This window comes from Triticum urartu, chromosome 2A, assembly GCF_056163025.1.
Source record: "Triticum urartu cultivar PI428250 chromosome 2A, HENAU_Tu73, whole genome shotgun sequence".
NCBI classification, from domain to species: domain Eukaryota; kingdom Viridiplantae; phylum Streptophyta; class Magnoliopsida; order Poales; family Poaceae; genus Triticum; species Triticum urartu.
The window spans coordinates 44,447,161-44,471,017 of NC_141874.1; the positions used below are offsets into that span (position 1 = coordinate 44,447,161).

Consider the following 23,857-nt stretch of genomic DNA (forward strand, 5'->3'; position numbering starts at 1 on the left):
AGTCTGGCTTTGTAGCGATCTATGGTTCCATCGGACTTTCTTTTGATCCTATAAACCCACTTACAATCAATCAAATTTTTACCTCGCCGTGGAGACACAAGATGCCACGTCTTATTTTTCTGAAGTGCCATGTATTCCTCTTCCATGGCCTTTTTCCAGCGTGTATCCCTGAGAGCTTCATCAAGCGTACTGGGTTCTCCTGTGGTACATGCTAAACCAAACTTAGTTATTTGTTTGTAATTGACGGGTTGGATTACTCACTTCCGACGCACCAGCCGCGCCATTCTGTCAGCGGGATTTTCTGTGGTGACGGGTGATGCTGGAGCCGTGACGGAAGGCGCAGAAGATCCAGGCCGCGCGAAGGACACGGGCCTGACCGGATCCGCCTCAGATCGCACGCCTATCGTGGGCTGGGGCGAGTCCGCGCCGGATCGTGCGCCCAGCTGCTGGCGGCGCATGTAGTGGCGGGGTCCGCCCGCGGGCCAGCGGGCCGGGGGCTCCTGCCGCGTGGCCTCCAAGGATTGGCGCGGGATGGACGCCGCTTCTGGCCCAGTTGAGGCGAGTCACGTGGCCGTCGCTGGGTCACTGTCGCCGCGCCTGGTGGGCGACACGGGATCTGGCGCGCTGGCGCCCTGCCGCGACACGGATCCCGGAGCTGATCTGCTGCCACGCTGCTGGAGCTCCGATCACGAGGAGGATCTGTTCCCCGCTGTGTGACACATAAAATGTGAACAGTTTGGGGTGATTTCTTCACCATTTTCTGTGATTCCTTTGCCATTTTCTGCTCCATTGCCATCTGCATCATCACAAAGCTCAAGTGCACGGTTATGAGAATTAGTCATCATATGATCATTACAGTTATTTCCCCCTTGATCAAGACCGGTGAGACTAGATGGTAAGAGAGGAATTTCTTGACGAAGTAGGGCACTGGCATTAGGATGAAGGGTGGCAAAGGGAAACTTTGTTTCATCAAAAACGACATCCCGTGAGATATAGACGCGTCCGGTTGAAACATCAAGACACTTGACGCCTTTGTGTTGGGCACTATAACCAATGAACACACATTGTTTGGATCTAAAACTGAGTTTTCGATCATTGTAAGGGCGAAGATTGGGCCAACAGGCGCATCCAAACACACGGAGAGAAGTGTAGTCTGGTTTGGTGTGGAGAAGCCTTTCAGTGGGAGTTTCATTGTTGATAACACGACTAGGTAGCATATTAATGATATGGACAGCTGTGAGAAAGGCTTCGTCCCAAAATTTTAAGGGCATGGAGGCACCAACAAGAAGGGCAAAGCCAACTTCGACAATGTGTCTGTGTTTGCGTTCAGCAGACCCATTCTGTTGATGGGCATGGGGACACGACACATGGTGAGAGATGCCAAGTTTTTGAAAAAAGGAGTTTAGTTTCTCGTATTCGCCACCCCAATCAGATTGGAGGGCTATGATTTTGGTGTCAAATTTCCTTTCAACTAAAGCTTGGAAATTGAGAAAAACTTGGCATACATCTGATCTTTTCTTAAGAAGATAGATCCAGGTAAATTTACTATAGTCGTCAATGAAACTCACGTAGTATGTATGTCTACCAACAGAGGAGGGAGCAGGTCCCCACACATCAGAAAAAATAAGTTGCAAAGGCTTGGTAGAAATACTTGTAGAAATAGGATAAGGCAACTGATGACTTTTAGCTCTCTAGCAGGAATCACAAATTGTTTCAACATCACGCTCTCCAACATATGGGAGCTTATTTTTCCTAAGCAAACGCTCAACTAAAGAAAATGATGCATGTCCTAATCGATCATGCCACCGTGTAGATGAGACTTTGGTGGCACTAAAAACTTGTTTATTGAATCTTCGAATCTCCGGAATCAATGGGTAAAGCCCGCGAACACATCTACCTCGATATAGCACCCTCCTCGTGGGCTGATCCTTGATCAAAAAGAAGAAGGGGTGAAATTCAAGAAAGACATGATTATCAACGGCAATGCGATGAATGGAAAGAAGGCTCTTGGAAGCACTAGGAACATGTAAAAATTTTCTGAGATGAATTTTTCTATGAGGGGTTTTAATAACAGAATGACCAATGTGACCAATCTGCATACCTTCTCCACTAGCAGTGTGGATATGATCTTGGCCGCGATACTTCTCGCGCATGGTCACCTTTTCCAGATCACCGGTGATGTGGTTAGTGGCTCCGCTGTCGACGTACCAGTTCGTGTCAACACCATATGAGGCTTCTGCTGCCCCGGCCACTTTTTCATCCTGGGACGATGCATCATTATCATCCTCAAACTGGTACCAGCAATCTTTAGCTGAGTGTCCCAGCTTGCCACGGATTTGGCACCGAACAGCGTCCGGGCGTGATTTGTTGCTGTTGGAGGAGCTGTTGCACCGGCCCCTATTGTTGTTGGAGGAGGGCCGGCCGCCGCCGCGCATGTTGCCGCCGTTCTGGCCGCTGCTGTTGCCCCCGCCAGAGCTCTTGCCCTTCTGACGAGGAGGTCCACGGTAGCTAGAGCCGCCACCGCCGCGGCCGCGGGTGGCGATGTTCGCCGAAGACTTGAAGCCACCTCCGGTCCCTGCCCCTTGGAACAAAGCCACCCTTTGATCAAAGTTACTCATCTGAGCAAAGAATTCATCAAGGGTGACCGGGATGGTGCGGGCGTCAAGGGCAGAGACTAGCGGCTGGTAGTCCATGTCGAGGCCGTTGAGGATGTAGGAGATCAACTCGTCCTCCTTCAATGGCCGCTCTGCCGCTGCAAGTTCGTCGGTGAGGGAGCGCATGTGCGCAAAGTACGTGGCCACTGATTGTGTCCCCTTCTGCGCGTTCGTGAGAGAGGCGCGGATGTTGTTGACGCGGGACATCGAGGTTGACGAGAACATCCTCACCAGCACCATCCACAGCTCATGCGCGTGGGTGATCGCGGTCACCTGTATGAGTACTTCTTTGGACAGATTATTCAGAAGATAACCTAGTACCTGCTGGTCTTCCTTGATCCAAAGTTGATGTAGAGGATTTAGGGTGGTCTCCTCCTTGCCATCCTTGTCCTTGGAGACGACGACCTTGGCTGGTTCCAGTATGCTCCCGTCCACGTACCCGAAGAAACCAACACCGCGGAGTTGTGTCGTGATCTGGGTACACCATAGGATGTAGTTGGTGTGTGTGAGACGCTCGGTGACTTGGCCAGAGAGGGTAGGGTTGGAGGAGCTGGAGGAGGCCATGGTAGGAGGTTTCGGTGGAGGAGAAAAACCTAGATGCGATGGAAGAGTCAGGATCTGATTACCATGTGGGAAACGTCGTGCCCGGTTTAGGGCGACGACTGCATGTTATAAAGGCAGGGGCGCGACTCCCTGATAGCGTACAAGTTGTTGGGATAGAAACTTGAGATACAAGGGATAAGCTACTTGGAGTACAAGGGATAAACTAGAGAGAGAATATTGTTACAGAGAATATTTATCTAGTCTATCTAGCCTATGCGGTTGGCTCACCGAACCACCTTGAGTTGGGCTGACCGAACCACCTTGACACCATAGCAATGTTGTTTAACAGAATCAACACAAACACTATGTATTGGTGCAGTTCTAATTGCATCTGTGACATTTGGTGCTACATTCGCCCTTCCTGGAGTTTACAAAGCTGATGAATGCACTAACGGAGGCACACCAATACTTGCCGGGAGGTATGCCTTTGATGCATTCATACTAGCTATCACATTCTCCTTCATCTTGTCTGCCATGTCTATGGTTGGTCTCATGTATTCCGGATACTCTATTTTGAACCCACACAGTTGCAGAATTTACCTAGTCGTAGCCTTGTATTTTGGGTCAACATCCATCACATGCTTCACAACAGCTTTTGCACTAGGTTTGTACATGGTGGTAGCAACAATTGCTCACAAGTCTGCCATTGCTATATGTATCATTAGCCCTCTCATTGTTCTTTGTAACAAAACGGAATTTTGGCTAAAATGGGCTCTTCTAACACACCCATTATGTATTCGAATTGGCCTAATTCGCACAGTGGTTATGGTAACAAGGAGAATCCTTCTCAACCTGCTGATGGAATTTTGGCCCATGATAATCATTTTTGTTTGGGCCACATGTACAAGCAACCAGTTTTAGAAATGGAGCCGATGGTACAACAACCAGCATTGCTGACTTCAGATGCATCAAATATAAAACTTTTTCCACGACATGTTTCTGAGGACCTCCTGTAGATTTAGGATTTACTTTAGTCATCAATACTATATTTCACATCGGAATCTTATCTTATGTTTCATTAATGTTATGTTGTTACCGTTTTGTCCAACAATTTGTGCTCATAATCACGTAAATGCCGATTACCGCTGCTATTTACAACTTCTTTGAATATGCAACTAATTTCAATTTTCGGTCCATCACTTGTAGTTCAGTATGTAAAAAATTAGTATAAGATAGAAAATCCATGCAAATATAAATCTTTCAACTTATCTAAATAGTTAATAAATATTTCATCCATTCGGAATTAGTTGAAGCTCAAACGATGTATCACTACTGCCTTGATACTTGCCTCTGGGGCGGAGCCACATGAGGGCAAAACAGAGGAGTGGCCCGCCCAGCCCAAGAACAGAAAATTATTTCTATACATAAGCCTAGTCCACTAGCGGACCAGACCAGCAAAGGCCACATGCCCACAATTGCATGATTCACACCTAGCTACTCCTAGTTCGCAGACTCAAATCCATGCACCATCATCCCCTGCAGGGTCCCAATTTAACAGTGAACGCACAACAAGCCACGGAGCGCCAGCGGGCAGCCGGTCGCAGGGTGTGGCAGCGCCAAGCTGCTAAAGACAACCCATCGCCATTGCTGCGACCATGACCCAAGGCCCATGCACAGGCAGCTAGCAGCACCTAGCCGGCGATGGGCGGCCCAGGTAACGAGCACGACCTCTCCAATTTTTCAGCAACTGCAACTGCGAGTACGGACCACTGAAGTATGGTTGTGTTTGACCCTGTACCAAGACAATGATGGCGAGGAGTAGAATGATGAAGCGTATTCATTGAAGGCTTGTTGCAACTCAGGGTGGGCAAAATGGTCTGGTCCGCCAGTCCGGCCTGTGGCCTGCTCAATCTATACAAGATTGGCCTGGTCCCTAAAAACTAGACCGAAAAAACTTCGGTCCGGTCCGGTTAAAGGCTGGTCCGAACGGGCAGGCTGAAGAACGGCCCATCTTGCTTTTTATTTGCAGCTTGTCCATCGGCGGGTGGCGGCGTGGCGTGGCATGCCGGCGGCGTGGTGGGGGTGTGGCGGCCCAAATGGGGTGCAAGAAACTGTTGTTGTCTGCGTCCTCCGCCGCGGGGCTATTGTCCGCGTGGCCACTAGACTCTCTGGCCCCGAAAACAATGTCCATTGGACATGCCCCACTCAAATTCGTCGTCTCAGCCAAAGAAATTGACGTGGGAGGTCCTACATCGCCGCATCGGCTATCGTCCCTTTCAGTTTGTCAACCGACGATCATGCCAAATTCATTGCCGATGAGCTCCCTTTGCTGATCTTCTTGGTTCCTCTAGCTCCCTTTCGTTCTTCTGAATCTTCTGGACATCTCGCCGATGAGCTAGGCTTCCTCTAGTGTTGCATCCCCGATGAGCAGCCGCCGCTGGAGCTCTAGTGCGTGCTCTGCCCTTGTCTCTTGGCCGATCCTCTCGGTCCGGCCCAAGCTACACCATTGTTGGTCCAGTCCTTGAAAACATGACCACCATGCTGCTCAGTCCGGTCCAAAAGACGGCTTGGACTGTGTCCGCCGTGAGTTGGAACCCCCCCCATACACACAAATAGCCCCATCCTTACCAACAGATTTAAATGTTCTTTTCATAACCATCTTCAAAAAAGTGGTCACACACCATGTGTTTTTGGCATAATCCATAGGGGATGGGGCATTATGGACCATCATAGAGATTTTCATTGGCTTTTCCCCAAAGATTTTCACCAACGCCCAGTTCCGAGTGTTTACATAAAAACACATGTTCCGGTTAAGGGCGAAAAAATTGCCACTTAAGAGCAGTCCCATTGAGTTGTTATAGCACACCTCCGTGTACGTTTGTTGAGCACGAGAGAACGGGAGCAACAGTTGAAGCGCATGCTGTTGTTCCTGTAGCAAGTGTCTAGCATCATTTCTACACTACTAGGAAAAGGGTTATAGCTAATATGGACATTAATGGCGCACCACACCACTGCTATATAGCAGTGGCGCACCATGTGTTGGTGCGCCATTAGTGTTGAACGGATCGATATGGTTGACTAGGGGGGGGGGGTGAATAGGCAACTACCAATTTTTAGCTTTTCTTTACCAAATTAAACTTTGCATCAAAGTAGGTTGTCTAGATGTGCAACTAGGTGAGCAACCTATATGATGCAATAACAACACACATACAAGCAAGCAAGGGTAGAAACACTAAAGAGCTTGCACAAGTAAAGGTAAGAGATAACCAAGAGTGGATCCGGTGAAGACGAGGATGTGTTACCGAAGTTCCTTCCTTTTGAGGGGAAGTACGTCTCCGTTGGAGCGGTATGGAGGCACAATGCTCCCCAAGAAGCCACTAGGGCCACCGTATTCTCCTCACGCCCTCACACAATGCGAGATGCCGTGATTCCATTATTGGTGCCCTTGAAGGCGGCGACCGAACCTTTACAAACAAGGTTGGGGCAATCTCCACAACTTAATCGGAGGCTCCCAACAAGACCACGAAGCTTCACCACAATGGAATATGGCTCCGAGGTGACCTCAACCGTCTAGGGTGCTCAAACACCCAAGAGTAACAAGATCCGCTAGGGATGAGTGGGGGAATCGAAAATCCCTTGGTGGAAGTGTAGATCGGAGCCTTCTCAACCACTACCGAGCTAATCAACAAGTTTGATTGGCTAGGGAGATAGATCGGGCAAAATGAAGCTTGGAGTATTTAATGGAGCTTGAGCAATAAATGGAGCTTGGGGGAGGAAGAGGTAGGTGAGAAGGAGGAAGGGGACTCCCTTTTATAGTGGGGGCAACAATCCCGTTGCCCCCCACCAACCAGCCCCGCACAGGGCGGTACTACCGCTGAGAGGGGGCGGTACTACCGCCAGGCGACGGTACTGCCGCGCCAGCCAGCGGTACTGCCGCGCTGAGGAGACTTAGTAGGGAACGGACCCAAATGCGGTACTACCGCGGTGGTAGGGCGGTACTACCGCTCCTGGAATGGTACTACCGCCACTACAACCGTGCCTAGTGCCGCAAAACCCGACATGAGAAAAAGACCTCTCGAATCGAGGCGGTAGGAGCCAGACTACCCAGCGGTACTATGGCAGTGGGGTCAAGGGCGGTAGTACCGCTGTGGAGCGGTACTGCCGCTTGTGACCCTTCGGCCGTAGTACCACAGGCAGTGCGGTACTACCGCTGGGGCGCGAAAGAGAGAGAAGGGATCTCTCAAATATGCTGAGGACAAGGCAGAGGTGCCAGGCCCCCAGCGGTACTACTGCTGTGGAGCCAAGGGCGGTACTACCGCTACGGAGCGGTACTGCCACTTGGCTCCTTAGCGGTACTACCGCTGGGTGCGCGGTACTACCGCTTAGACCCAGACAGGACAAGGAAGAGAGGAGAGATCTCTTCAATGGAAAGGAAATGCTCGGAGGGTGAGAAGCTGATGTGTACATGATGATTCCACACAGGCAAAACCCCAGCGGACCCCCTCTTGATAGTACGGTGCCCTCTACGCAACTAGTCCACCGAGAAAGAAACGAAAGAGCTACACCGTCTTGAAATACACTCCAAGGGGAAGAAGGCGTCTCGTGCCAGGGGAGAATCTATGAATTATTCAAAGCACAAGATTAGTCCGCAAACATGTTGTCATCAATCACCAAAACTACCTTGAGAGAGATATGCCATAACAATCTCCCCCTTTTTGGTGGATTGATGACAACTAGGGATTTGCGCAAGGAAAAGAAATACAACGAAGAAAGCTAAGAACTACAAAATATAGACGGGCTCCCCTAGAATGTGTGCACCAAGAGATGGCACGACCCACACATTCGGATCAACACTCCCCCTATATTTTATAGTCCAACAATACTAAGCACAAGATATATGAGAGAAGTGAATAAACAGGACAAGCATGCATCTCACAATAAACTACAGTACTCAGACATGACATAAGTAATAAGGTAGCGATAGGGAGCATATGTCTCACACCATATGTCTAGAGCTTAGGTCTCACACCAAACCAAACCAAAGAAGGACACCAAGAGAACACACAAGAAACCACAAGACGACTCAAAACACGACACAAGAAGCAAATCCCTACACTCTCTCCCCCTTTGGCAGCGAGACACCAAAAAGGGCATAGAGTGACACTACGACTCCAGGTGATGGGAGGTGGAAGAGCTCGAACATCACATCTCTGCATCTTCATCGTGGGTCGAAAACTGCTCGGCATCGGAGTCGGTCCAGTGGCAATTCTGATGAATCCAGTCCTCCTCTTCAGTGATCTGACCCTCAGACCCACTGGCAACAGTTGCTCCCATCTGACGCATGAGCTCCTTGTGGCGCGTCCTGGCATGCTTCTCCGCCACATGAGTCATGTACTGACCATGAGACTCCATGCAGAAAAGCTTCTTCATCTTGCGCTTAAGCTTCTGTGCCCACGACGGTTCTGCACTAGAGGGGCCAAAGTTCTCCTCATGATCATCAGTAGCAGCCTCAACCTCGGTCCCCATGGCAGCAGCAGCAGCAGCAGCATCAGCAGGCGGACCCCCTGTGGCAGCAGTAGTAGATGGACCTCCTGTGTGAGGCGCTGTCCAGTTGTCCTTCTTCCTCAGACGCTTGATCTCATGAGACACCAAGTCTCCAGTCTCTAGCAACACTCTGGGATAAGTCTGTGCCCAGGCCCTCTCAATGAGTCTCATGATGAATGGACAATAGATAGGACACTTGCGCTCAGACACGGCAGATAGAAGTTTAGACCACATGACATGAGAGATATCCAGGCTCTCTCCAGTGCTTGCTTTCTTCTCATGCTGACAGAAAAGGAGCATGTCCACGAGGTAAGAGTGGACCATATCCAGATTCCCGATCCGAGGGAAGAGAGTCTCACGGAATATGCGATGAAGAATGTCCAGATACGGAGACAGCTCATAGGTCTTCTTCTCAGTTACTGGGTGAACCTTCACAGTGCAGTAGGGCCAAAGGGCTTGCTTGTGGGTGGATGTAGCATTGCGGTGAGGACGAAAACCGACAGGAGTCTCAAGCCCGTTGTCCACCACATCAAGTAACCCCATGAACGCCTGCCACTTGATAGAAAGCAGCTTGCCATTGGTCATCCATGTCAGAGTCCTGTCGACATCCGTTCCAAGATGGACGGTGGCATAGAATTGAGCCACCAAATCCGCATCGAAATCCTTGTTGAATTGCATGATCCTGAGAATGTTCAACTGAGTGCACATCTAAAGGGCTTCGCCAAAGTACTCTGGGTCCTTCTCCATAGCATCAGTATCAATGGAGCGAACATCAACAAAAAGATTCTTCTTGGCCTTGATCACATCAAAGTAGATGGCAAACTGAAAACGGTTCCAGAACGGGCGGTTGACCAAAGTGGGTTCTTGGGCCACCGCATAGGGATTGCGGCGACGCTTCTCCCAAAACTCCTTGTTGGTCATCTCAGTCACAGTCTTCCCTTTGGGTTTGTGGGCGGCTCGCTTCGATTGCTGAGGAGGTGGAGGAACACTTGCAGATGCACTTGCTGGAGGCGGTTGGGTGCTCGAGGAACCACCGGCAGGCTCTGAGGTGCGGTAGCGTTTTGATGTGGCACGCCCGGGGTTGATACGGCGACCTTGCTGCTCGGAAGGGTCATCACCTGGAGCCAAACACAAGAAAACTCAAAGCAACCAGAAAGAATGAGCATAAGCCAACAAACTCAACAAAAGATCAAGGTAAGGCAGGAAAAAGATGGAAATTGGCATGCAGCGGTAGTACCGTGACCAGCCCGCGGTAGTACCGCCCCAGAGAGAGCGGTAGTACCGCTCTAGGTCAAGCGGTAGTACCGCTCTAAGAGAGTGGTAGTACCGCTTGAGGCGGAGAAACAACAGTTTCTTAGCATGAGGCGGTGAAACAGCGGGCTCCTACTACCGTGGTCATATCCGGCACTACCGGCCTACCAAATTCAAAAATAATCCTACCAAACTCTAATCGAGATAGTCTAGTTGCTTTCTCCAACCAACTCAAGCCTAGATTTAGCCAAAAATCTAGAGATGCAACCACCATTGCCCCTAAGAAACAAGAACTGAAAAAGAGACAAAACAAAAGAAGGAACGGGGGCAATACCGGCATCCATGGCAAGAGGACGAGGTGGGGATCGACTCTACCAAAGGAAATGGAGAGGGACGCCTCGGAGATGGAGATCCGCCGGAGCCCTCCTGCGGCGAGTGGAGGCTGGAGAGAGGAAGAGAAAAGAGGGGCGAAGTGAATGGGTATGGGGGAGAAGAAACCTCCCCCTGCCCCAACTTAACCCCCTGTTCTCGTCCCCAGCGGTAGTACTGCGCTGGGGGGCGGTAGTACCCCTTATAAGCGGTAGTACCGCACACCACCAGCGGTAGTACCGCCCAGCACGCCACGGCAACTAAACAACACGACTTTAGCTCGACAAAACGACAAAAATGGCAAGAGAAAAACAAGCACACCAGCAAACAGCCAAGACACACCTCTTCAAACGAGGGCGGTGGCCAAGGCCACCTATGTTTGAGTCAAAAGGTATGGCACCACGAAGATTTTAACCTTGGGCCCATGACCAAAACTCGTCTTTGAAGCACAAGTGCCATTAACAATGGCTAACGTGAAAGACTTGATCAATTTATGCATAATGGGGGGAGGGAGAGTTCATTGAGAGAACAACACTCCCCCTATGTCCATGCCTACACCTAAACTAGACAACAAATTGAGCATGGTAGGGTGTGCACGGGTTCAAGCCACATTGCTCGAATCAATGATATTTAGCTCATGCCTTAACTCGCGAAATCTTGCTTCATCCAAGGGCTTCGTGAAAATATCTGCAAGGTTGTCATGAGTGTTGACATAGTTGAGCTTGATCTCTCCTCGCCTAATGTGATCCCGGATGAAGTGATACCGAATCTCAATATGCTTCGTCTTGAAGTGTTGCACTGGGTTGAGAGAAATCTTGATGGAACTTTCATTGTCACACCAAAGAGGCACTTTGTCACAAGTGACACCGTAATCCTTTAAAGTTTGCCTCATCCATAGAAGTTGTGCACAACAACTACCGGCCGCAACATACTCTGCCTCAGTGGACGAGAGAGACACACAACTTTTCTTTTTGGAAGACCAACTTACCAAAGAGCAACCAAGGAATTGGCACCCTCCGGAAGTGGACTTCCTATCCACTTTGTCTCCCGCCCAATCGGAATCTGAGTACCCTACAAGCTTGAAGTTTGATCTCTTGGGTACCATAAGCCAAAGTTTGGGGTATGAGCCAAATATCGAAAGATTCGTTTGACCACCACATAGTGACTTTACTTAGGTGCGGCTTGAAACCGTGCACAAATTCCCACACTCAACATGATGTCCGGTCTAGATGCACAAAGGTAAAGCAAGGATCCAATCATGGAACGATATACCTTTTGATCCACCACTTTACCATTGGGATCTAAGTCAAGTTGGCACTTGGTGGGCATTGGAGTGGAGGCCGGCTTGACGTCACTTAGCTTGAATCTCTTGAGCATGTCTTGAGTGTATTTGGATTGATTGATGAAGGTTCCTTCTCTTCTTTGCTTCACTTCGAACCCTAGAAAGAAGTTCAACTCTCCCATGGAGGACATCTCGAACTTTGAGGTCATGAGAGCGGCAAATTCTTCATTGAAAGCTTTGTTAGGAGAACCAAAGATAATATCATCAACATATAATTGGCACACAAACAACTCCCCTTTGACCTTCTAAGTAAAAAGAGTGGGGTCGATTAGCCCAACTTCAAAACCACGGTCTTGTAACAACTCGGTAAGGTGGTCATACCACGCACGTGGGGCTTGTTTAAGGCCATAGAGTGCTTTATCGAGTTGATACACATGATCGGGAAAGTAGGGATCCTCGAACCCGGGGGGTTGCTTGACGTAAACCAATTCATTAATGGGACCATCAAGAAAAGCACTCTTCACATCCATTTGTTGTAACTTAAAGTTATGATGAGAAGCATATGCAATCAACATGTGGATGGATTCAAGACGAGCAACGGGAGCAAAGGTTTCACCATAGTCGATACCCTCGACTTGGGAGTAGCCCTGTGCTACCAAACGAGCCTTGTTGCGGATGATAATCCCATGGGCATCTTGCTTGTTCTTGAATATCCACTTGGTTCCAATGACATTGTGGTTCCCCGTTGGCCTTGGCACCAATCTCCACACTTTGTTGCGCTCGAAGTTGTTGAGTTCTTCGTGCATGGCATTGAGCCAATCCGGATCTTCTAGCGCCTCATAGACCTTGTGGGGTTCCACACAAGAGACAAACACGTGATGCTCACAATAGTTTGCTAATTTTCTACGAGTGCTTACCCCCTTTCTTAAGCTTCCAAGCACATTCTTCATGAGATGATCCTTGGTGGAGAGCTTGGAAGCAACCTTGGTGGCACGATGCTCTAATTCCTCCTCGGTGGTGAGTTGAGGAGAGGTTACTTGATCATCTTGAGCGCCGTCATGAACTTGTTCTTGATCTTGATCTTGCTCGGGGGAGAGAACTTGACCTTGGGCATCGCTTGGTGTGTCAACACTGTCTTGAGTATGATCTTGCCCTTGGTCTTGTTCATGAGGTTGAGGGCCTTCACTTTGTTCTTCGGAAGCGTGTGGGCCTTGGGTTGGTGATGGCTCCACTTGAGTGGAGCATTGTCCTTCTCCTTCGGCCACAAGGGGTTCCTCAATGGGTAGGATGAAACCAACACCTATTCTTCTCATGGCTTGAGGAGGAATTTCATCACCTACATCACAAGTGCCACTTTGCTCCACTTGGGAGCCGTTATTCTCATCAAACTCCACGTTACACGTCTCCTCAATAAGTCCCGTGGATTTATTGAGGACACGGTAAGTGATACGTCTCCAACGTATCTATAATTTTTGATTGCTCCATGCTACTTTATCTACTGTTTTGGACTATATTGGGCTTTATTTTCCACTTTTATATTATTTTTGGGACTAACCTATTAACCGGAGGCCCAGCCCAGAATTGCTGTTTTTTTGCCTATTTCAGTATTTCGAGGAAATAGAATATCAAACGGAGTCCAAATAGAATGAAACCTTCGGGAACGTGATCTTCTCACCGAACGTGATCCAGGAGACTTGGACCCTACTCCAAGAAGTTTCCGGGGAGGTCACGAGGGTGGAGGGCGCGCCCCCTGCCTCGTGGGCCCCTCGGAGCTCCACCGACGTGCTTCTTCCACCTATATATCTCCATATATCCTAAAAACATCCGTGAGCACAATAGATCGAGAGTTCCGCCGCCAGAAGCCTCCGTAGCCACCGAAAACCAATCTAGACCCGTTCCGGCACCCTGCCGGAGGGGGAAATCCTTCTCCGGTGGCCATATTCATCATCCCGGTGCTCTCCATAACGAGGAGGGAGTAGTTCTCCCTCGGGGCTGAGGGTATGTACCAGTAGCTATGTGTTTGATCTCTCTCTCTCTCTCATGTTCTTGAGATGATACGATCTTGATGTATCGCGAGCTTTGCTATTATAGTTGGATCTTATGTTTCTCCCCCCCCCCTCTTCTCTCTTGTAATGAATTGAGTTTTCCCCTTGAAGCAATCTTATCGGATTGAGTCTTTAAAGACTTGAGAACACTTGATGTATGCCTTGCCGTGGATATCTGTGGTGACAATGGGATACCACGTGCCACTTGATGTATGTTTTGGTGACCAACTTGCGGGTTTCGTGACATTGGGAACCTATGCATAGGGGTTGGCACACGTTTTTGTCGTGATTCTCCGGTATAACTTTGGGGCACTCTTTGAGGTCCTTTGTGTTGCATGAATAGATGAATCTGAGATTGTGTGACGCATATCGTATAATCATACCCACGGATACTTGAGGTGACATTGGAGTATCTAGGTGACATTAGGGTTTTGATTTATTTGTGTCTTAAGGTGTTATTCTAGTACAAACTCTAGGGCTGTTTGTGACACCTATAGGAATAGCCCAACGGATTGATTGGAAAGAATAACTTTGAGGTGGTTTCGTACCCTACCATAATCTCTTTGTTCGTTCTCCGCTATTAGTGACTTTGGAGTGACTCTTTGTTGCATGTTGAGGGATAGTTATGTGATCCAATTATGTTAGTATTGTTGAGGGAACTTACACTAGTGAAAGTATGAACCCTAGGCCTTATTTCCTATCATGGCAATACCGTTTACGCTCACTTTTACCATTAGTTACCTTGCTGTTTTTATAATTTCAGATTACAAATACCTTTATCTACCATCCATATTGCACTTGTATCACCATCTCTTCGCCGAACTAGTGCACCTATACAATTTACCATTGTATTGGGTGTGTCGGGGACACAAGAGACTCTTTGTTATTTGGTTGCAGGGTTGCTTGAGAGAGACCATCTTCATCCTACGCCTCCTATGGATTGATAAACCTTAGGTCATCCACTTGAGGGAAATTTGCTACTGTCCTACAAACCTCTGCACTTGGAGGCCCAACAACGTCTACAAGAAGAAGGTTGTGTAGTAGACATCAAGCTCTTTTCTGGCGCCGTTGCCGGGGAGGTTAGCACTTGAAGGTATATCTTTAGATCTTGCAATCGAGTCTTTTTGTTTCTTGTTTTATCACTAGTTTAGTTTATAAAAGAAAATTAAAAAAATGGAATTGAGTTTGTCTCATACGCTTCACCTTTTTAATATCTTCCGTGAGTATGATGGAAAGGATAATTGTGCTCAAGTGCTAGAAGAAGAAATCTATAAAATGTTTTGCACTAAATCTTTGAATGATGAGCATGATTGCAATGTTGTTAGTACGAATTCTTTAAATATCCATGATACTAATGATGATTGCTCTAGTTATGATGAAAATGTCTCCTATAAACATGTCAATTTTTGTGGAGTGCATTGGGTTTGTAAGTACACACCAAATAGGGAAGATAGATATTGCAAGAGGCATAAATACTTAGAAACTGAATTGTTGCAAGAAAGTCTTGATGATTGTGCTGAAAAATTCAATATTTTTCGTGCCCCTTGTGAACTTTGCAATGAACATGGTCATTTAAATCTCCAATGCAAATTGTTTCATGACCGAATGTATCCAAAAATTGTGATAATTTGATTACTCTTGAGCATCATAAAGAGCTTAGTCTTCTTTTGGGGTATGAGGAAATGAAACGTATAACTAAGGATATTCCAAAATTTGCCCTTGATAAAGTTCTTCATTTTGATCTAGAGAAAATTTATATGTATTGTGCGGTTAATTGCATTGAAAATCCTTATATTGCCAACTACATAAAGAAAAGAAAACAAATAGAAGATGAAGAGAATACTAATGAAAGGGAAAAGACTTCCCAATATCCTCCTATTATTTCTTATGATGAATCAGGTAACGAGGAGGAGCCTCATATTCAACCAATCTCATTAATAAGGAGCTCCAAAAAGAGGATTGAACCCACACATGATGTGGTGAAGAAGAAGAAAAGAAAAAGGAAGAGAGGTAAAAAGGTACCCCTCCCAAATAATGGTGCTCCTATTACTATTGTGCCTCATGAAAATATAACTGTGGAAGATAATGATACTTCTTATGATCTTGAAAATCTTTTTGGCACTTGCTTGGAAGAAAATGATAATTGCTATACTATTGGTGATATCCGTACTATTAATTACAAGTGTGATTATGCTTATGATATGAAAAGGCCCAAGCTTGGGGATGCTATGTTTGATGAAGATGATGTTTTTTAGAATATATTTGCTGCAATTAATGTTTGTCCCAAGCTTGGGGATGCTATGTTTAATAAAGATGATATTTTTAGCCTCCCAAGTTTTGATATGCAAATTTATAATGATAATAGCATGCCTCCTACCTATGATGATTATTGTGATGATACTTATGCTATAAAATGTAGTGATTATACTTATAAAACTTATCATTATTATGGTTACCCCTTTTCTGAACATTACTCTTTTAATGTGGAAACAATTTATAGTATCCAAGTCTCTTATGATACTCCCACTATTATTCATGAGAAGAATTTTGCTTGTGTGGAGAGTAATAAAAATTCTATGCTTATGCATCATGAAAAGAATGCTTTAGGTGCTGGTTATATTGTTGAATTCATTCATGATGCTACTGAAAATTATTATGAGGGAGGAATATATTCTTTTAGGAATTGCAATAATATCAAGTTTCCTCTCTATGTGCTTAAAATTTTGAAGCTATGCTTGTTTTACCTTCCTATGCAAGTTGATTCTTGTTCCCACAAATTGTTTGCTCAAAAAATCCGTATGAATAGAAAGTATGTTAGACTTAAATTTGCTAGTCATATTCTTCATGATGCTCTCTTTATGTTTCAATTCTTATCTTTTATGTGAGCATCATTGAAATCATCATGCCTAGCTAGGGGCGTTAAACGATAGCACTTGTTGGGAGGCAACCCAATTTTATTTTTGTTCCTTGCTTTTTATTCCGGTTTAGTAATAAATAATTCATCTAGCCTCTGTTTAGATGTGGTTTTATGTGTTTAATTAGTGTTTGTTCCAAGTAGAACCTTTGGGAAGACTTGGGGAAAGTCTTGTTGACCATGCTGTCAAAAACAGAAACTTTAGCACTCACGAGAATTGCTGCAATTTTTATTTGGAGAGTGCTATTTAGTTAATTCTTTTTGCTACTGATCTATAAACAAATTTCCCAGGTCTTCTAATTTTTGTAGAATTTTTTGGGTTCCAGAAGTTTGCGTTAGTAACAGATTACTACAGACTGTTCTGTTTTTGACAGATTCTGTTTTGCATGTGTTGTTTGCTTATTTTGATGAATCTATGGCTAGTAAAATAGTTTATAAACCATAGAGAAGTTGGAATACAGTAGGTTTAACACCAATACAAATAAAGAACAAGTTCACTACAGTACCTTAAAGTAGTCTTTTGTTTTCTTTCTCTAACGGAGCTCACGAGATTTCTATTGAGTTTTGTGTTGTGAAGTTTTCAAGTTTTGGGTGAATTCTTTTGATGGATTATGGAAGAAGGAGTGGCAAGAGCCTAATCTTGGGGATTCCCATAGCACCCCCAAGATAATCCAAGGACACCAAAAAGTCAAAGCTTGGGGATGCCCCGCAAGGCATCCCCTCTTTCGTCCACATCCATTGGTAATTTACTTGGAGCTATATTTTTATTCACCACATGATATGTGTTTTGCTTGGAGCGTCTTGTATTATTTGTGTCTTTGCTTGTTAGTCTACCACAATCATCCTTGATGTACACACCTTTTGAGAGAGCCATGTATGAATTGAAATTTGTTAGAATACTCTATGTGCTTCACTTATATCTTTTGAGCTTGATAGTTTACTCTATGTGCTTCACTTATATCTTTTTTTGCGTGATAATTTTTGCTCTAGTGCTTCACTTAGATCTTTTAGAGCACGGTGGTGGTTTGTTTTAAAGAAACTTGATCTCTCATGCTTCACTTAGATTATTTTGAGAGTCATTAATAGCATGGTAATTTGCTTAATGTTAATATACTTGGTATTCAAGATATGTGAAACTTTCTTTTTAGTGGGTTGAATACTAAGATAAGTTTGATGCTTGATAATTGTTTTGAGATATGGAGGTGATAATATCATAGTCATGCTAGTTGAGTAGTTGTGAATTTGAGAAATACTTGTGTTGAAGTTAGCAAGTCCCATAGCATGCACGTATGGTTAAAGTTGTGCAACAAATTTGAAGCATGAAGTGTACCTGGCTTGTGCATCCTTATGAGTGGCGGTCGGGGACGAGCGATGGTCTTTTCCTACCAATCTATCCCCCTAGGAGCATGCGCGTAGTACTTGATTTTTGATGACTTCTAAATTTTTGCAATAAGTATATGAGTTCTTTTGACTAATGTTGAGTCCATGGATTATACGCACTTTTACCTTTCCGCCATTTGCTAGCCTCTTCGGTACCGTGCATTGCCCTTTCTCACATTGAGAGTTGGTGCAAACTTTGCCGGTGCATCCAAACCCCGTGATATGATACGCTCTTTCACACATAAACCTCCCTATATCTTCCTCAAAACAGCCACCATACCTACCTATCATGGCATTTCCATAGCCATTCCGAGATATATTGCCATGCAACTTCCATAATCATCATCATCATCATCATCATCATCATCATGTCATGCTTTACTTTTGTCATATTGCCATTGCATGATCTTGTAGTTGACATCATATTTGTGGCAAAGCCACCATGCATTATTTTTCATACATGTCACTCTTGATTCATTGCACCATCCCGGTACACCGCCGGAGGCATTCATATAGAGTCATATCTTGTTCTAGTATCGAGTTGTAATCATTATGTTGTAATCAATAGAAGTGTGATGATCATCATTATTAGAGCATTGCCCAATCAAAAAAAGGGGAGAAAGGCCAAAAAGAAAAAAAGAAAGGCCCAAAAAAAGAAGAGAAAATAAAAAGGGCAATGCTACTGTCTCTTTTTCCACACTTGTGCTTCAAAGTAGCACCTTGTTCTTCATGTAGTGAGTCTCATATATTGTGCTTCAAAGTAGCACCATGATTTTCATATAGTGAGTCTCATAAGTTGTCTTGTTCATACTAGTGGGAATTTTTCATTATAGAACTTGGCTTGTATATTCCAACGATGGGCTTCCTCAAAATGCCCTAGGTCTTCATGAGCAAGCAAGTTGGATGCACACCCACTAGTTTTCTTTTGTTGAGCATTCTTAGCTCTAGTGCATCCGTTGCATGGCAATCCCTACTCCTTGCATTAACATCATCTCCATAGCTCATTGATTAGCCTTGTTGATGTGAGACTTTCTCCTTTTTTGTCTTCTCCACAATCCCCATCATCATATTCTATACCACCCATAGTGCTATGTCCATGGCTCGCGCTCATGTATTGCGTGAAGGTTGAAAAAGTTTGAGATTATTTGAGTATGAAACAATTGCTTGGCTTGTCATCGGGGGTATAGAAGTTGGGAACATCTTTGTGTGACGAAAATGAAGCATAGCCTAACTATATGATTTTGTAGGGATGAACTTCCTTTGGCCATGTTATTTTGAGATGACATAATTGTTTGATTAGTATGCTTGAAGTATTATCATTTTTATGTCAATATGAACTTTTGTCTTGAACCTTTCGGATCTGAATATTCATACCATGATTAAGAAGATTTACATTGAAATTATGCCAAAGTATCACTCCGCATCAAAAATTCTCTTTTTATCATTTACCTACTCGAGGATGAGCAGGAATTAAGCTTGGGGATGCCTGATACGTCTCCAACGTATCTATAATTTTTGATTGCTTCATGCTACTTTATCTACTGTTTTGGACTATATTGGGCTTTATTTTCCACTTTTATATTATTTTTGGGACTAACCTATTAACCGGAGGCCCAGCCCAGAATTGCTGTTTTTTTGCCTATTTCAGTATTTCGAGGAAATATAATATCAAACGGAGTCCAAATAGAATGAAACCTTCGGGAACGTGATCTTCTCACCGAACGTGATCCAGGAGACTTGGACCCTACTCCAAGAAGTTTCCGGGGAGGTCACTATTGGGGAATGTTGCAGAAAACAAAAATTTTCCTACTCGTTTCACCAAGATCATTTAGGAGTTCATCTAGCAACGAGTCATCGGATGCATCTACATACCTTTGTAGATGGCGCACGGAAGCGTTCAAAAGAACGGTGATGATGTAGTCGTACTCGACGTGATCCAAATCACCGATGACCAGCGCTGAACGGACGGCACCTCCGCGTTCAACACAGGTACGGGACGGGAGACGTCTCCTCCTTCTTGATCCAGAAAGGGGGAAGGAGAGGTTGATGAAGATCCAGCAGCACGACGGCGTGGTGGTGGATGCAGGGCGTCACAGAAGCAGGGCTTCGCCAAGACTACGAGGGAGAGACGTAACGGGGAGAGAGGGAGGCGCCAGGGGCTGGTGTGAAATCCCTCCTCTCCCCCCACTATATATAGGGGTGCCATGGGGGGGGGGCGGCCCTAGTAGATGAGATCTACTAGGGGGGCGGCGGCCAAGGGGAGGATTCCCTCCCCCCCAAGGCACCTAGGGGTGCCTTCCACCACATGGACTCTTCCATGGTGGAACCCTAGGCGCATGGGCCTATAGGGGCGGGCGCCCCAGCCCACTATGGGCTGGGTTCCATCCTATTTCAGCCCATGGGGCCCTCCGGGATAGGTGGCCCCACCCGGTGGACCCCCGGGACCCTTCCGGTGGTCCCGGTACAATACCGATAACCCCGAAACTTGTCCCGATGCCCGAAACAGCACTTCCTATATATAATTCTTTACCTCCAGACCATTCCGGAACTCCTTGTGACGTCCGGGATCTCATCCGGGACTCCGAACAACATTCGGCTTTCTGCATATACATATCTTCACAACCCTAGCGTCACCACACCTTAAGTGTGTAGACCCTACGCGTTCGGGAGACAAGCAGACATGACCGAGACGACTCTCCGGTCAATAACCAACAGCGAGATCTGGATACCCATGTTGGCTCCCACATGCTCCATGATGATTTCATCGGATGAACCACGATGTCGAGGATTCAATCAACCCCGTATGCAATTCCCTTTGTCAATCGATATGTTACTTGCCCGAGATTCGATCGTCGGTATCCCAATACCTCGTTCAATCTCGTTACCGGCAAGTCACTTTACTCGTACCGTAATGCATGATCCCGTGACCAGACACTTGGTCACTTTGAGCTCATTATGATGATGCATTACCGAGTGGGCCCAGTGATACCTCTCCGTCATACGGAGTGACAAATCCCAGTCTTGATCCATGTCAACCCAACAGACACTTTCGGAGATACCCGTAGTCTACCTTTATAGTCACCCAGTTACGTTGTGACGTTTGGCATACCCAAAGCACTCCTACGGTATCCGGGAGTTACACGATCTCATGGTCTAAGGAAAAGATACTTTGACATTGGAAAACTCTAGCAAACGAACTATACGATCTTGTGCTATGTTTAGGATTGGGTCTTGTCCATCACATTATTCTCCTAATGATGTGATCTCGTTATCAATGACATCCAATGTCCATAGTCAGGAAACCATGACTATCTGTTGATCAACTAGCTAGTCAACTAGAGGCTTACTAGGGACATGTTGGTGTCTGTTATTCACACATGTATTACGATTTCCGGATAACACAATTATAGCATGAATAAAGACAATTATCATGAACAAGGAAATATAATAATAATGCTTTTATTATTGCCTCTAGGGCATATTTCCAACAGTCTCCCACTTGCACTAGAGTCAATAATCTAGTTACATTGTGATGAATCGAACACCCATGGAATTCTGGTGTTGATCATGTTTTGCTCTAGGGAGAGGTTTAGTCAACGGATCTGCTACATTCAGGTCCGTGTGCACTTTACAAATTTCTATGTCTCCATCTTGAACATTTTCACGAATGGAGTTGAAGCGACGCTTGATGTGCCTTGTCTTCTTATGAAACCTGGGCACCTTGGCAAGAGCAATAGCTCCAGTGTTGTCACAGAAGAGCTTGATCGGCCCCGACGCATTGGGTATGACTCCTAGGTCGGTGATGAACTCCTTCACCCATATTGCTTCATGTGCTGCCTCCGAGGCTGCCATGTACTCCGCTTCACATGTAGATCCCACCACGACGCTTTGCTTGCAACTGCACCAGCTTACTGCCCCACCATTCAAAATATACACGTATCCGGTTTGTGACTTAGAGTCATCCAGATCTGTGTCGAAGCTAGCGTCGACGTAACCCTTTACGACGATCTCTTCGTCACCTCCATAAACGAGAAACATTTCCTTAGTCCTTTTCAGGTACTTCAGGATATTCTTGACCGCTGTCCAGTGTTCCTTGCCGGGATTACTTTGGTACCTTCCTACCAAACTTACGGCAAGGTTTACATCAGGTCTGGTACACAGCATGGCATACATAATAGAACCTATGGCTGAGGCATAGGGGATGACACTCATCTCTTCTATTTCTTTTGCCGTGGTCGGACGTTGAGCTGAGCTCAATTTCATACCTTGCAACACAGGCAAGAACCCCTTCTTAGACTGATCCATATTGAACTTCTTCAATATCTTATCAAGGTATGTGCTTTGTGAAAGACCTATGAGGCGTCTTGATCTATCTCTATAGATTTTGATGCCTAATATATAAGCAGCTTCTCCAAGGTCCTTCATTGAAAAACTTTTATTCAAGTAGGCCTTGATGCTGTCCAAGAGTTCTATATCATTTCCCATCAAAAGTATGTCATCTACATATAATATGAGAAATGCTACAGAGCTCCCACTCACTTTCTTGTAAACGCAGGCTTCTCCATAAGTCTGTGTAAACCCAAACGCTTTGATCATCTCATCAAAGCGAATGTTCCAACTCCGAGATGCTTGCACCAGCCCATAAATCGAGCGTTGGAGCTTGCATACCTTGTCAGCATTCTTAGGATCAACAAAACCTTCCGGCTGCATCATATACAATTCTTCCTTAAGGAAACCATTAAGGAATGCCGTTTTGACGTCCATTTGCCATATTTCATAATCATAGAATGCGGCAATCGCTAACATGATTCGGACGGACTTCAGCTTTGCTACCGGTGAGAAAGTCTCATCGTAGTCAACCCCTTGAACTTGTCGATAACCCTTAGCGACAAGCCGAGCTTTATAGATGGTCACATTACCATCCGCGTCTGTCTTCTTCTTAAAGATCCATTTATTTTCTTTGGCTCGCCGTTCAACGGGCAAGTCAGTCAAAGTCCATACTTCGTTTTCATACATGGATCCTATCTCGGATTTCATGGCTTCTAGCCATTTGTCGGAATCCGGGCCCGCCATCGCTTCTTCATAGTTCGAAGGTTCACCGTTGTCTAACAACATGATTTCCAAGACAGGGTTGCCGTACCACTCTGGTGCGGAACGTGTCCTTGTGGACCTTCGAATTTCAGTAGGAGCTTGATCAGAAGTATCTTGATCATTATCATTAACTTCCTCTCTAGTCGGTGCAGGCACCTCAAGAACATTTTCTTGAGTTGCGCCATTTTCCGGTTCAAGAGGTAATACTTCATCAAGCTCTACTTTCCTCCCACTTACTTCTTTCGAGAGAAACTCTTTCTCTAGAAAGGACCCATTCTTGGCAACAAAGATCTTGCCTTCGGATCTGAGGTAGAAGGTGTACCCAACAGTTTCTTTTGGGTATCCTATGATGACGCATTTTTCCGATTTGGGTTCGAGCTTTTCAGGTTGAAGTTTCTTGACATAAGCATCGCATCCCCAAACTTTCAGAAACGACAACTTAGGTTTCTTACCAAACCATAATTCAAATCTCAACGGATTTCGACGGAGCCCTATTTAAAGTGAATGCGGCAGTCTCTAAAGCATAGCCCCAAAAAGATAGCGGTAAATCAGTAAGAGACATCATAGACCGCACCATATCCAATAGAGTGCGATTACGACGTTCGGACACACCGTTACGCTGAGGTGTTCCAGGCGGCGTGAGTTGTGAAACTATTCCACATTTTCTTAAGTGTGTGCCAAACTCGTGACTCAAGTATTCTCCTCCACGATCTGATCGTAGAAACTTGATTTTCCTGTCACATTGATTTTCAACCTCACTCTGAAATTCCTTGAACTTTTCAAA

At 45.7% G+C, this 23,857-nt stretch overlaps 1 pseudogene; it reads right to left on the reverse strand.

The window, feature by feature from the left end:
- Positions 1-2,602: 2,602 nt before the first annotated feature.
- On the reverse strand, positions 2,603-2,742 carry LOC125541895 (small nucleolar RNA Z247; annotated as a pseudogene).
- Positions 2,743-23,857: the final 21,115 nt, after the last annotated feature.